This window comes from Tursiops truncatus, chromosome 12 (genome assembly GCF_011762595.2).
Source record: "Tursiops truncatus isolate mTurTru1 chromosome 12, mTurTru1.mat.Y, whole genome shotgun sequence".
Classification (NCBI taxonomy): Eukaryota; Metazoa; Chordata; class Mammalia; order Artiodactyla; family Delphinidae; genus Tursiops; species Tursiops truncatus.
The window spans coordinates 60,151,952-60,164,926 of record NC_047045.1 but is presented as its reverse complement, the minus strand read 5'-3'; the positions used below and the strand labels follow the sequence as shown (position 1 = coordinate 60,164,926).

Genomic DNA, 12,975 nt, shown 5'->3' with positions numbered 1-12,975 from the left:
ATGGGGGTGCAGAGAGCAGGCAGAGAATACGGTTATGGTGCAAAGATAAAGTGATTCTTCCAGTTTGCTTTTTTTTTTTTTTCCTTAAAGTGATGGAGGAAGAGTTTTGTGCAGAATTGAGAGGGGGCTTTGAAGGGCTGAGGGGAGAGAAGGTTTGAAATAATCAGCTGGAAGAGTTAGCCCAGGTGTGCTGGGACCCACTTGAGATTTGTGGCCACGTTCAGCTGTTGAGGTACAGGTAGAGTGTTGGACAGGGTTTTTTTGATTTGTTTTGTTTTTTTCAAGGTGAGCCTGACGGAGAAAAAGAGGCATAAAGATGATGAGGCTTTATGCAAAAGCGGGGTGATAGCGTCATCCGGGGCTGGGATGATGACGTCTGAGGCAGAGGCTCCTGAACTTGACCACATATGAGAAGCACCTGGGGAGCTTTGAAAAATCCTGCTGCCCAGGCCACACCCTGTACCAATTAAATCAGGTATTCTCTGAGGTGGGACTCATGCACCAGTAATTTCAAAGCTCTCCAGTGATTCTAATGTACACAAGACCGAGAATCAGTGATTAAGATCTTTCTACTCAAAGTGTGGCTCACAGACCAGCAGCACTGAGTTAGGAGCTTGTTAGAAAGGCAGATCACAGACCCTACCCCGGAGATCTACTGAAGCAGAATATACAGCTTAACAAGATTGCCTGGTGACTCATACGCACGTTAATATTTATAAAGCACTGGTCTAAGAGCTCTCCTGAAGGTCTGGGATGGTTAGGGAACACCAGAGCTGGCATGGCCTTCTGGTTTCCCAGGAGTTAAGCCTCTGAGATGCTTCCAAAAGACTCTTATGACCTGAATCAGTCTGATTACTGAGTAGCATGGTGACTCAGTATAATTTCTTGGGAATTAGGCTTCCCTGGAAATAGCTTACAGTTATGAGTAAGAGTGAATTGCCCCACCTTCACCTCCATAAAGATCATCTGTGGACTTAACTTCAAGGACCAGAGGACCCATGGTGCCTCTTTTCTTAGTCATGTAGCCAACGACCTTCTAGGGAGCAGGTAAAGGTGTAAAACTAGTTAATTTTTCCTCTGGATTAAAAGGATTTGTTCAAAATCCAAGTATTTGATGTAAGCATCATACTTGTAACTGAACAGTAGTCAAATTAAGTAATCAGAAGTCATGAAGGGGACATCACACAGCTTACCTACCACTACCAGCTTCTACTGTTTTGATCAGTAGAGAATCCAATGAATAATGCTCACCCACATTTATTAAACTAATAACAGATTAAATATACTTCAAGGGGAATTACAGCAATAGTAATATGCTACAACTATAGTTGCTATGCTATACTACTGCTATCATAGAGATTATGGATGGATGGAACTTGCTTCCAGCCCATAATATATCATAAATACTTTTAAAAATAAAAACTAGTAAAGTATCATATGTATATTATACAATATATAATAGTATAGCATAGCAACCAGATGGAAAGGGAGAAGAAAAGAGAATGGTGAGAATGACCATGGAAGGATGAGCTAGAAAGCATAGGACTTAGAGAAAAGTGACAGAGATGGCAAATGAACCCACCCAATTGAGGCCTCAGGACTTGGAGAAAGGTGGGTGGTATATTAGAGGAAGACTGTAGAAAAGATAAGTGAGACATGAATTTCGAAAAAGGCAAGTTAATGATGAGTTATGGAAATTTAAGGCAAGGTAATAACGTAATCTGCCTCCCTCCAACACCCAAGATGTGAGATGGAATGCTTTTTTAAAATTTATTTATTTTTTTGTTGTTGTTGAGGTATAGGTGTTTTACAATGTTATGTTAGTTTCTACTGTACAGCGAAATGAAGTAGAGTTCCCTGTGCTATACAGCAGGTTCTTATTAGTTATCTATTTTATGCACATCAGTGTATACATGTCAATCCCAATCGCCCAATTCATCCCACCACCCCCCCAACCCCCTACAATCCCTTGGTGTCCATACGTTTGTTCTCTAAATCTGTGTCTCTATTTCTGCCTTGCAAACTGGTTAATCTGTACCATTTTTCTAGATTCCACATGTATGTGGTAATATACGATATTTATTTTTCTCTTTCTGACTTACTAGAGACTGTCATACAGAGTGAGATTGAATGCTCATAAGCGAAGATCATAAACGGAGATTGAAACTTCAGGGAGGTTATAAAAGGTGCCTCCAGAAGTTTGTGCTTTTAAGAAATGAATAGGGCTTCCCTGGTGGCACAGTGGTTGAGAGTCCGCCCGCCGATGCAGGGGACACGGGTTCGTGCCCTGGTCCGGGAAGATCCCACATGCCGCGGAGCGGCTGGGCCCGTGAGCCATGGCCGCTGAGCCTGCGCGTCTGGAGCCTGTGCTCCACAACGGGAGAGGCCACAACAGTGAGAGGCCCACGTACCGCAAAAAAAAAAAAAAAAAAAAAAAAAAAAAAGAAATGAATAACCACTTATCTTTCTTGTATATTAATTTCAAGTTTCACTGTCTCTCAAACTCCCTATGAGAGTTTGAGAAGTGTCACTGTCTTTGATTTAGCTTTACTTTTACATACATATGTACAAGTGACCCTTGAACAGCATAGGTTTGAACCTTGTTGGTCCATTTATATGCGGAATTTTTTTTCAATAAATGTGCTGGAACATTTTTTGGAGATTTGCGATCATTTGAAAAAAACTCCCAGACCAACCACATAGCCTAGAAATATTGGAAAAAAAATTAAATTAGGTATATCATGAATGCATAAAATATATAGAGATACTAGTCTATTTTATCATTTAATACCATAAGATACACACAAATCTATTAAAAAGTTAAAATTGATCAAAACTTACGCACACACAGACTGTTCAGGGCACTGTTCACAGTCAAGAGAAATGTATACAAACAGGATTAAATGCAGGATTAAATCATAACTGAAAAAATTAACTGTAGTCCATATTGTACTACTGTAGCAATTTCCTAGCCACCTCCTGTTACTATTTCAGTGAGCTCAAGTGTTACAAGTATCCGCTTAAATGCCAAGCGAGGCTAATCAACTCCTTGTGAGCAGTTCATTTCTCCAGTAAATTGCACATTGCAGTAAAAAGTGATCTCTTGCAGCTCTCGCGTATTTTGCATTGTTTACTGCAATACCATAAACCTTAAATAACACCAGGGGACCCATACGAGTGCCCCTAGTGATGCTAGAAGTGCTCCCAAGAAGCAGAGAAAATCATGACATGACAAAAAAAAAATTTAATTACTTGATATGTACCATAGCTTAAATTCTTCAGCTGTGGTTGCCCTCCATCTCAAGATAAGTAAATCCAGCATAAAGACCATTGTAAAGAAGAAAAGGAGATTCATGAAGCCATCGCTGCAGTTACACCAGCAGGCTCGAAACCTTGCTCTTTTTCAGAAATACCTTTTTATCTCACGTGGAAAATCCAGCTTTGATGTGGGTTCAGGATTACTACAAGAAAGGCATACGTGTAGATTCTAATATGACTGGAGAAAAAGTGAAGTCATTAAATGACAACTTAAAGCAAAAGGAAGGTGGAGGAGCTAAAGCTGGAGAAATTAATGTCAGCAAAGATGGTCTGATAATTTACGAAAGAGGTTTGGCTTAAAAAATGTCATGATAACAGGAGAAGAAGCTTCACACACCAAGAGGCAGCAGATGTGTTCCCAGACACCATTAAGAAAATCATTGGGGAGAAAGAATATCTGCTGAACAGGTTTTTACTGCAGATGAAACTGCCCTATTCTGGAAAAACAAATGTCACCAAGGACATTTGTTAATAAGGAAGAGAAGCTAGCAGCAGGATTTAAGGCAGTAAGGGACAGTCTAATACTACCGTTTTGTGCAAATGCAGTCGGGTTTATGATCCGGATCGCCCTTATATATAAAGCTGCTAACCCCAAGCCTTGAAGGGAAAGGATAAACACCAGCTGCCAGTCTTCTGATTGTACAAAAAGGAGGCCTGACAACGAGAACACTTTTTCTGGATTGGTTCTATTGAGGCTTTGTCCCTGAATTCAGGAAGTACCTTGTTAGTAAGGGAATGCCTTTAAAAGTCCTTTTGATATTGGACTACGACCCTGGCTACCCAGAACCCCATAGGTTCAACACTGAAGGCACTGTAAAGTGGTCTACTTGCCCCCAAACACAACATCTCTAATTCAGTCTCCAGAACGGGGGGCGGTCATAGGCCCTTTAAGGCTCATTATATATGGTACTCTACGGAAAGGATTGTCAATGCTATGGAAGAGAACCTCAACAGAGAACATCATGAATGTCTGAAAGGATTATGCCACTGAAAATGCCATCACTGGTATAGAAAAAACCCTGAAAGCCATCAAGCCAGAAACAATAAATGCCCGCTGGAGAAACTTGTGTCCAGATGTTGTGCATGACGTCACAGGATTTACGACAGAGCCAATCAAGAAAATCATGAAAGAGATGGTGGATACGGCAAAGAGAGGTGAGGGCGAAGGGTTTCAAGATAGAGATCTTGGAGAAATTCAAGAGCTAACAGACACCACACCAGAAAAATTAACAGGGGACAAACTGATGGAGATGAGTGCATCTGAACCAGTGCCAGACAACGAGGAAGAGGACATAGAAGAAGCAGCGCCAGGAAACAAAATGACATTAGGCGGTCTGGCAGAAGGTTCTGATTATTCAAAACTGCTTTTGATCTCTTTTAAGACATGGACCCTTCTATGATATGGGCGCTGAAACTAAAGCAAACGATGGAAAGATTGGTACCATATAGAAACATTTTTAGAAAAACGAAAAAGCAAAAATAGTCAGACAGAAATTGCGCTGTATTTCCATAACGTTACACTGAGTGCGCCTGCCACCCCTGCTTCCCCTTCCACCTCCACCATCGCTTCCACCTCTGCCGCCTGGTGAGACAGCAAGACCAACCCCTCCTCTTCTCCCTCGTCCTCAGCCTACTCATTGTAAAGAGACCGAGGATGAAGAATTTTATGACGATCCACTTCCACTAAATGAAGAGTAATCATCATGACAGACAGTTAATAACCTTAGCTGTTGTGTATGTGTGTGGAATGTCTTCGTGTGAAAATCTAATAACTGTACGGCAAGAACTGTATGACACGTTTTTGTCCCATAATTACCATCGCCTAAGTTTTTGTCTTGTAGAACATCGTGTGCAAAGACTTGTATTGAAGTGAACAGCTTATCCTTACATGTGCATAAGGTGAGCGATGTATCATATAAAATTAATAATGGGTTAGTTTTCTTACTGTTTTATGACTTTGCTTTCAAAGAATTACATTACTGTACAGTATACCCCTCTCTATTAACTGGAGAAACTGCATATCAGCCTATCATCATAGGTAAGTGTTTTTTTTTTTTAATGTAACTGTGTCTCCAATACTGTATTAAGAATATAACTGTAATACTGTGTGTCATAAAAATTTTACAATGACTCATTCATTAGTGTGTAGGTTAGGCTACTGTGAAGCAACCATATTGATGACACTTAGGCTACCATAAAGCAATCACATCGCTGCTTTGTTATCAGTGCATGAATCGTTATGTCTGTAAATAAATATGAATTTATTTTTCACATTATCTTTTCATTTTTGATGTCTAGTGTTAGTAATGTGTATCACATCTACAGTGTTTTATACCATGTAAGACAATACTGACATAGGTACTGACAGACAATTCACCTTACAAACAGATGACAAACTTATGGTATTGATAAATACAGTACAGTACTGTAAATGTACTTCCTCTTACTTATGACTTTCATAATAACATTTTCCTTTCTCTAGCTTACTTTATTGTAAGAATACGGTATATCATACCTCAACATGCAAAATTCGTGGTAACCATTTATGTTATCAGTAAGGCTTCTAGTCAACAGCAGCCTATTGGCAGTTACGTTTTTAAGGTGTCAAAAGTTACTCAGATTTTTGACTTCATGGGGGGTCGGCACCCCTGACCCGCCGCATTGTTCAAGGGTCAACTATACTATGTTTACATGCACACGCATGTGTGCCCTTAAACAGATATACTATGAGCAACCATGAAAAACACTAACATTTTTTTACTTTTTCTTTTCCATTATGGTTTATTACAGGATATTGAATAGAGATCCCTGTGCTATACAGTAGGATCTTGTTGTTTATCCATACTATATATAATAGTTTGCATCTGCTAGTCCCAAACTCCCAATCCATCCCTCCCCGCCCCCTCTCCCCCTTGGCAACCACAAGTCTGTTCTCTATCACTAAAGTTTTTGAGACTTGTGAATTCCTCATTCATTCAATTTATATGTGCCATGATCACTCTCTAGTCACGCTCTTCTCTACAACATTGAGCTGAGTATCTCACATTATGAGATGAAACAACACATACATTTTTGGATAAAACACCCAGTTTCCCCCAAATTCAGTTTCTCAACATTCAGACTTCCTTGGAACCAAATAAAACAGGTTACACTCATTGAATGTTTGCTTTGTGGTAGGTAATGTGCTGAGTTTTAATGCACTGACTCATTTAACCCTTCTAATCAAATTATGAAATTATTCTCCCCATTTTATATAAAAGTAACTGAAGCTCACAAAGACTAAAAAAACTACCCAAGGTCACATGCATAGTAGGAAGTGGAGATAGAATTTAAACTCAGGTCCCTTCTCCCTCCAAATTCAGAATGCTCTAACCATTATGCCCAGAGGGGTGGTCACCTGCATGCTGCCATCAGAGTGGCCTCCAATCCATGGTTCCAACACTTGATTCATTCTAACCACATTCTAGCAAATCATGTTGCTTTTCCTTAGGTGACGTACACATACGTCAGTACTTATCTTCATGACAATCTCATCATTTAAAATATAGCTTGTGCTGTTTCAGAAGCCTTTCCACATAAGTGTGTGTAGATTGTTTAATATAAAAGTAACCAGTGGATTTATCCTGATGAACATATCATTTCTCCAGTGCTCCTTTTATATAAGATGTTGTCTAAATTGAGCAAGTAGTTTTGGGAGCTTGGATTTCAGTTTCGCAATATAACTGTTCACTTTTCCTTCAGTCTTTTCCCTGACTTGGGCTATTTCCTTTGCATCCTTCCTGTGGAATGACTTTTAGAGAATCATGGCCTCACAGCACATGACACATTAATGCTTCAAAATAAACCAAATCCCTAAAGCACAATTTATTTAGCTTCTTTCACTCCTCCTTCTAACAAAGAGGAATTACTGCAACTTATCAGGTAAAATACTATATACAATTAATCAGGGAATAGAGATAATCTTCATAAACTCTAACAGATGATGGATGATTCCTGGTCTGCGTCCTGCCAAACTTACAAACTCCTGCTTTAGAGCTGTGCAGTGCTGAAAGGTGTACATGCCAGCTGGTGCTCAGCTGCAAAGCCCATCACCAGCTCCACAGGCAGCAGAACTCAAATACTGACATCCCTCCTTTGCCATCATGGTAAATATCCAGGAATGGTTCTGCTTAGGAAAAGAGCATGTTGTGTTGACAACTGAACAGGGTCCAAAGTGATCATATATTAGGAAGATCCTTGGAAAATTCATAATATTATTTATTTATAAACTGAAGCAGGATTTTTCTAAAGTTTTTTTTTAAATTAAAACACAATAGTTAGTTACACAGAGCAATTTATGAGTAAAAATGGCATTCCTAAATAATTATGTTCCATGAATTTTATTTTGATAGGTGGTGGGGAAAGACATGAGACAAAAAGAGTACAGAGATCCAGAGCAGGTGGAAGAGACGTGGGTTCCGGCTGGCCAAACCACTTGCGAGCTGTGTGACATGGTACCAATCACATAGGGTGGTGGTGAAAGCAAAGGAGACAGTAATGCATTTAACAGGACACTCAGAAAAGTGCCAGGCACATAGCAAGAGCTCAAAAATGGTACTTACTTATTTGTTTGCTTGTTTCTTTATTTTTACTGGGGTTGGAGGTGGGGAAGAGAGAGAAAAATAGGTAGATAGGTAGGTAGGTGTGGTCATGGCAGGACATGATTTTACACCGCTGGCGCTTATATTTCCAGCTCTCAGCTCACTATACTTCAGGCCACTGCAGTACCACTTTCTGCAAACATTGACCTTCTGCATGTCTGGAAATTTCTGCCTTTGTCATTTCCCTTTTGGGGGAAATAGTGCATTAAATTTCTCTGCCACAGGACATGGATGATAGTTTTCAGAGCTAAGTGCTACTTTTATATATATATTTTTTACATTATATCATTTAATCCATCCAGTAACTCCAGGAAGGAAATGGATTATAACCATGTTTAGATGTGAAAAGAGGCTCAGAGGTTAAATGAGTAGCTTAAGGTACATCTAGGCACAGGACTTCCTCCTAACCTCTAGTTTGGTGCTCCTTCAGCTGGATTACTGCCCTACAGAATGTGTTCTGAGCAACCCTCAGGACTCAGGAAACCCTTCTGGGGTGACTGAGAACCATGGGGGAAGGGATTGTCTACATGAGGGAAATGGGATGTCTCCAGTCCCCCAACTTCTACATTTCACCTAGAGCAGATCTGCCCTTATATGTTTTATATAAAGATACTCAGCGTGATATACTACGAACACAAAAGATTCTCTGGTTAAAAGAACAGAAAAATCACTATGTCACACAAAACTTTTACACTCTGAAAGTGCACATTGTGGAAACAAGACTGATCCGAGAAATTAAAAAGACTGAAGACATTAAGAATTTCAAGATTAGATAAACTTTACGTAGTACAGGGGTCTTTTTTTTCCTCAGCAGAAATAATGGCCCTGGTCACTTTCGCTATTGGCAAAGTCCTTCTGAATTGTCAGCTGATCACCAGAAAGACCTCATTTCAGTGGGTCCTCAAGGTCATTACTTAGACACTCGGGAACGGAGGAATTAAACATGGTTACAAAGGATTCTTAACTGTAAAACATCTCAGGACCTTTAAGATGATAACATATACTGAATGGCCATAAAATTCAAGTATTCCTCAAATTTATTTGGCCATGGGTTTTTTTTTCCACAAAGACTATCAATTAACATATTTTGGAACTCGCTTTCCCAAGAAAAATGTTGGGGAAATGCTCTTTTCTAGCGGTTCCCAAAGCATGGTCCATCAGCTTTATTGAAAATTTATTCCAAAGGTGAAATCTCAGGCCCTGCCTCAGACCTACAGAATCAGAAACTCTGGGTTTTACAATCCCTGAGGGTCAGGGACTCACATTCAAGTTCAAGAAGCCCTTCTCCAGGCAGCAGTCTCCTAAACGGTCTTCTTCCTCTAAACTCCTTTCTCCACGCAGCAGCCGATCTTAAACCACCAGGTCCCAATTCAACCTAAACCCTACAACAACTTCCACTGCACCTAGAATAAATTCCAAATGCCTTACGGCAGACGCTGGACCTGATGCGGCCCCCTGCCTGTCTCTCTGTTTTTACCTTGTGTTATCTTGTGTTACGCACCTTTGTTTACAACCTTCCAGCCACACTGCTCCTTTATATGCCCGGAACACTGGAAGATTGCTCCTGCCCAGAGCCCTTCTATGTCCTCTGCCTGGAACGGTCCCCTCCACACTCCTCTCCCCCCTAACCTGCACGGCTAGCTCCTTCTTGTAATTTAGATGTCAGCATCAATGTCATCTCTCCCCAGTCACCCACCCAGTCACTCTCCATCTGACCTAGTTTTATTGTCTTCAGAGCAGTTACCATAATCTGAAGTTACTTTGTTTGCTTGTTAGCTCCATGAGAGCGGGAAGCATGTGTACCTGTGCTAAGTAAATATTTGTTGGATGAACACAGTTGTCCTTGTAGCTCTAGTTTATTTATGGTGTGTGGTGAAGCTGCAACGACCCAATACCCTTTCTGTCCCCTTCAAATGACCCCTGAGCTACATGTGGTCCCCAGCTTCACAAGATGGGCCTCATATAACAACATCCTTTATTTAGTCACTTCTTAACATGCCAAAATATTAACGTCTTACTAGCTAAGAGGCAACACCAATTTCCTTATTGACATTAAGAAAAAAGTCAATGATCAAATTACTTTAAAAAAATAATAATTCAATAAACATGGTCATCTAAATTGTTTTTCATGCAACTCAATAAAGGAATTTTCATTTTGATTAGAAAAAAATAGAGCTTAAAAACATTTTCCCTTTAATTTCTTTTAATTTCCTGGAGGAAACCACTATTCAACATGGTCAACTCCAGCAGGCCCCCTTCCGGTAGCAGAGAATAGTATTAAGGACAAAGCTTTGTTATGAGAATGACCTGGTTTCCAATACTCGTACCAGCATTTATCACTTTGCAACCTTGGTCAAGTTTCTTAAACTCCAATAACCCAGGTTTCCTCATCCACAGAACTTGGATCACAATACGTTACAGTAATTGTAAGAGTTAAGTTGGGTAACATTTGTGAAAGTGACTAATCACAGTTACAATTTTTGTGAGCGTTAGTTCACACCAAGTGTTCTGCTAAGCTATTAAACATGGTATTCTCTTTACTTCTCCTTCACTATAGATAGTATTATTCCCACGTTACAGAAATGGAGACGGAAGAATTAAGTAATTTGCCCAAGGTCAGAAAACTGTAAGCGTCAGCACTGGGTTTTCAAAGTTAGGTTTCTCTGACTCGAAGGTTCTTGTCCTTCTCCCCCATCCCTACTGCTTGTGAAATGCCAAACACAGGTGCTACCACATGGTAGGTGTTCTAGAAATGTAGGCTTATCTTCCCCACACCCTGCCAACAGTGCCTCTGATCCTATTCCGATTCTGCACCACCATGAGGTACTGCTATCTGTCTACCACACTCTATTTCACTGAACATTTCTTAAGTTTTCCCTTTTGATGGAAAACTATCCCAATTGTCTGCAAGAAGATACTTAGAATCATTCCAACTTAAAGGAGAACTCACACAACTGCCTTCACAGTACCTCACTAACTGTCCTTATTCCTTTCAGGAAATGTCACTTGTATATTGTGTTCATGGTAGCTTAATCGTCTATGCCATGTGATGTTCTATAAGCAGAAACGACATGGGCTTTGAGGTCAAAGAGTCCAGGGCCCCAAGAGTCATCTCTACCACTGACTAGCTGTGTGATTGCACACATCTTATTCCCTCTCTGAGCATGTTTCCTCACGTACAGATTGGGAAGAAGAACCCACCCCTTAAAATTGTTGTGACGCTTAACGCTGGCACATCGTGGGCATTAAATAAACATTAGTTTCCTTCTTCCCCTCACTCTTCCCGCCGTTGCTGCAACTCGGCTGTTTTAAGCCTCTGTAGGCATAGAGAATGTCTCTCTTTTCTATGCGAACAAAGCTTTTCGACAATACTTTAAAATAACGGAACTTGTTTGTGAAATGAATGCTGCATGACCAGGTGGCCATCCTGGGAGGGGATGGGTTATTTCAGTGACGCACCACTGCTGAGGGAAGTAGGAGAACTTTGCTTTTGGAATTGCTCTTAGAGCCAGTTTATCAGTCACTCAAGAAAAGCAGCTTCATTATTCGATGTTGTTTTATAATGGTTTACCACCCCTCTGCTTCTTTACTGGTACCCCTTCATATCCCAAATAGAAGGCCGCGCTCAGTTCTGGGATGGTAGAAACTTTAAGGTATTTTTGATGAAAACGGAAAAAAAAATGTGTGTGTATATATATATATATATATATATATATATATATATAGTGACATTTTGACCATGCTCTTTATTTATCGTCTTGGGTTCAAATCATCCTTTTACTTCTAAATATCACAATTACCACAAAAGGATGAAGATTTGAAGTCAGAAAATACTTTAAAAATCTAAAGGTAATTCCGAAAGATGAGTCGCACCACTGATTTGGCATAATGGAAGCAACAGGGATATTTAGGTATAGCCTCCAATGGTGACTATTTTGAAGGGGACTTTTATTTGGATTTGTGTGTTCAAGTTAGGCTGTTTATTTTAAACATTTATCTAATATGAAAATTTGCACAAAAATACTGTAGTCAGTTCAATAGGATTACTGTGTATTCCACATAAGCCAAAATTATTTCAGAAGAAAATGCTTTAGATTATTATCTGGAAACTTTTTAGACTGTATGCTCTGTCAGTAATAGAATTTTGAGTGTGTACCACAAATTTATGTATAGTTAATTTATTTATAAATTACATACATATTCTTTAAGTTATAATCATTTACATGTATTGAAACAGATAAGAATAGAAATTGCGGGTATAAATGTGTTATTTTCTCTCCTTATCTCAGTGAAGCACCTTGTGTGTATCTGGCACATACGCATACATCCTGCTTTGGAGATCACTGTTTCAGATGACGATGATTGTGATAAAGGAGCTAAGACTCCTTTTTCTGAATGGTCACTAAATAAAATTGTTACCTTTCATATGTTTAGCAACTTTCATTACTTATACTAAGAATCAAATGCAATGCAAATTCACCAAGAGCGCAATTTAGGAGGAAATGCTTGAGTGCAATTAATTCATCACAACTAGTCTAGAAGATGTTAAAAACTGCATGTTGAGCTAACATGAGACCCTATGAAATAATGTGACACTGTAAAGATGAAGGGAGACACTTCTGTAAGTGTCATATGAAAAGGAACCAAAGTTAGATACAACTTTGAATACAGTAATTGAAGGCAGGCCAACATGTTGTGAATTGACTCTGGTTAGACTGAGTCCTACAGAATCAAAGACTCAAATGGCCTCTACAACTGTGTTTCTAGCTGAAAAACCTGTTGCAGGTGCATCACTCTTTGAAACAGACTCACCCACGTGTATAACAACACTGTTACAAGAAGCAAACTGACTATGAAAATAATGGCAAGAGACAAAGGAAAGTAATGAGAACATCTGCCTCTGGATTTGTATGTGTGACGGGGTATTATTCCCAGTCTCTATAATATGCTTCCTCAAAGTTACCAAAAAATACTTATATTTATAAATGCAAAGGATCTGTCAGACAAAAGATTACTT

At 39.5% G+C, this 12,975-nt stretch overlaps 1 protein-coding gene across 3 annotated transcripts in view; it reads right to left on the bottom strand.

Moving 5' to 3' along the window:
• EYA4 (EYA transcriptional coactivator and phosphatase 4) overlaps positions 1–12,975 on the bottom strand; it is a 60,002-nt gene that overhangs the window by 25,003 nt on the left and 22,024 nt on the right. The gene's annotated exons all lie outside the window — the stretch shown is intronic.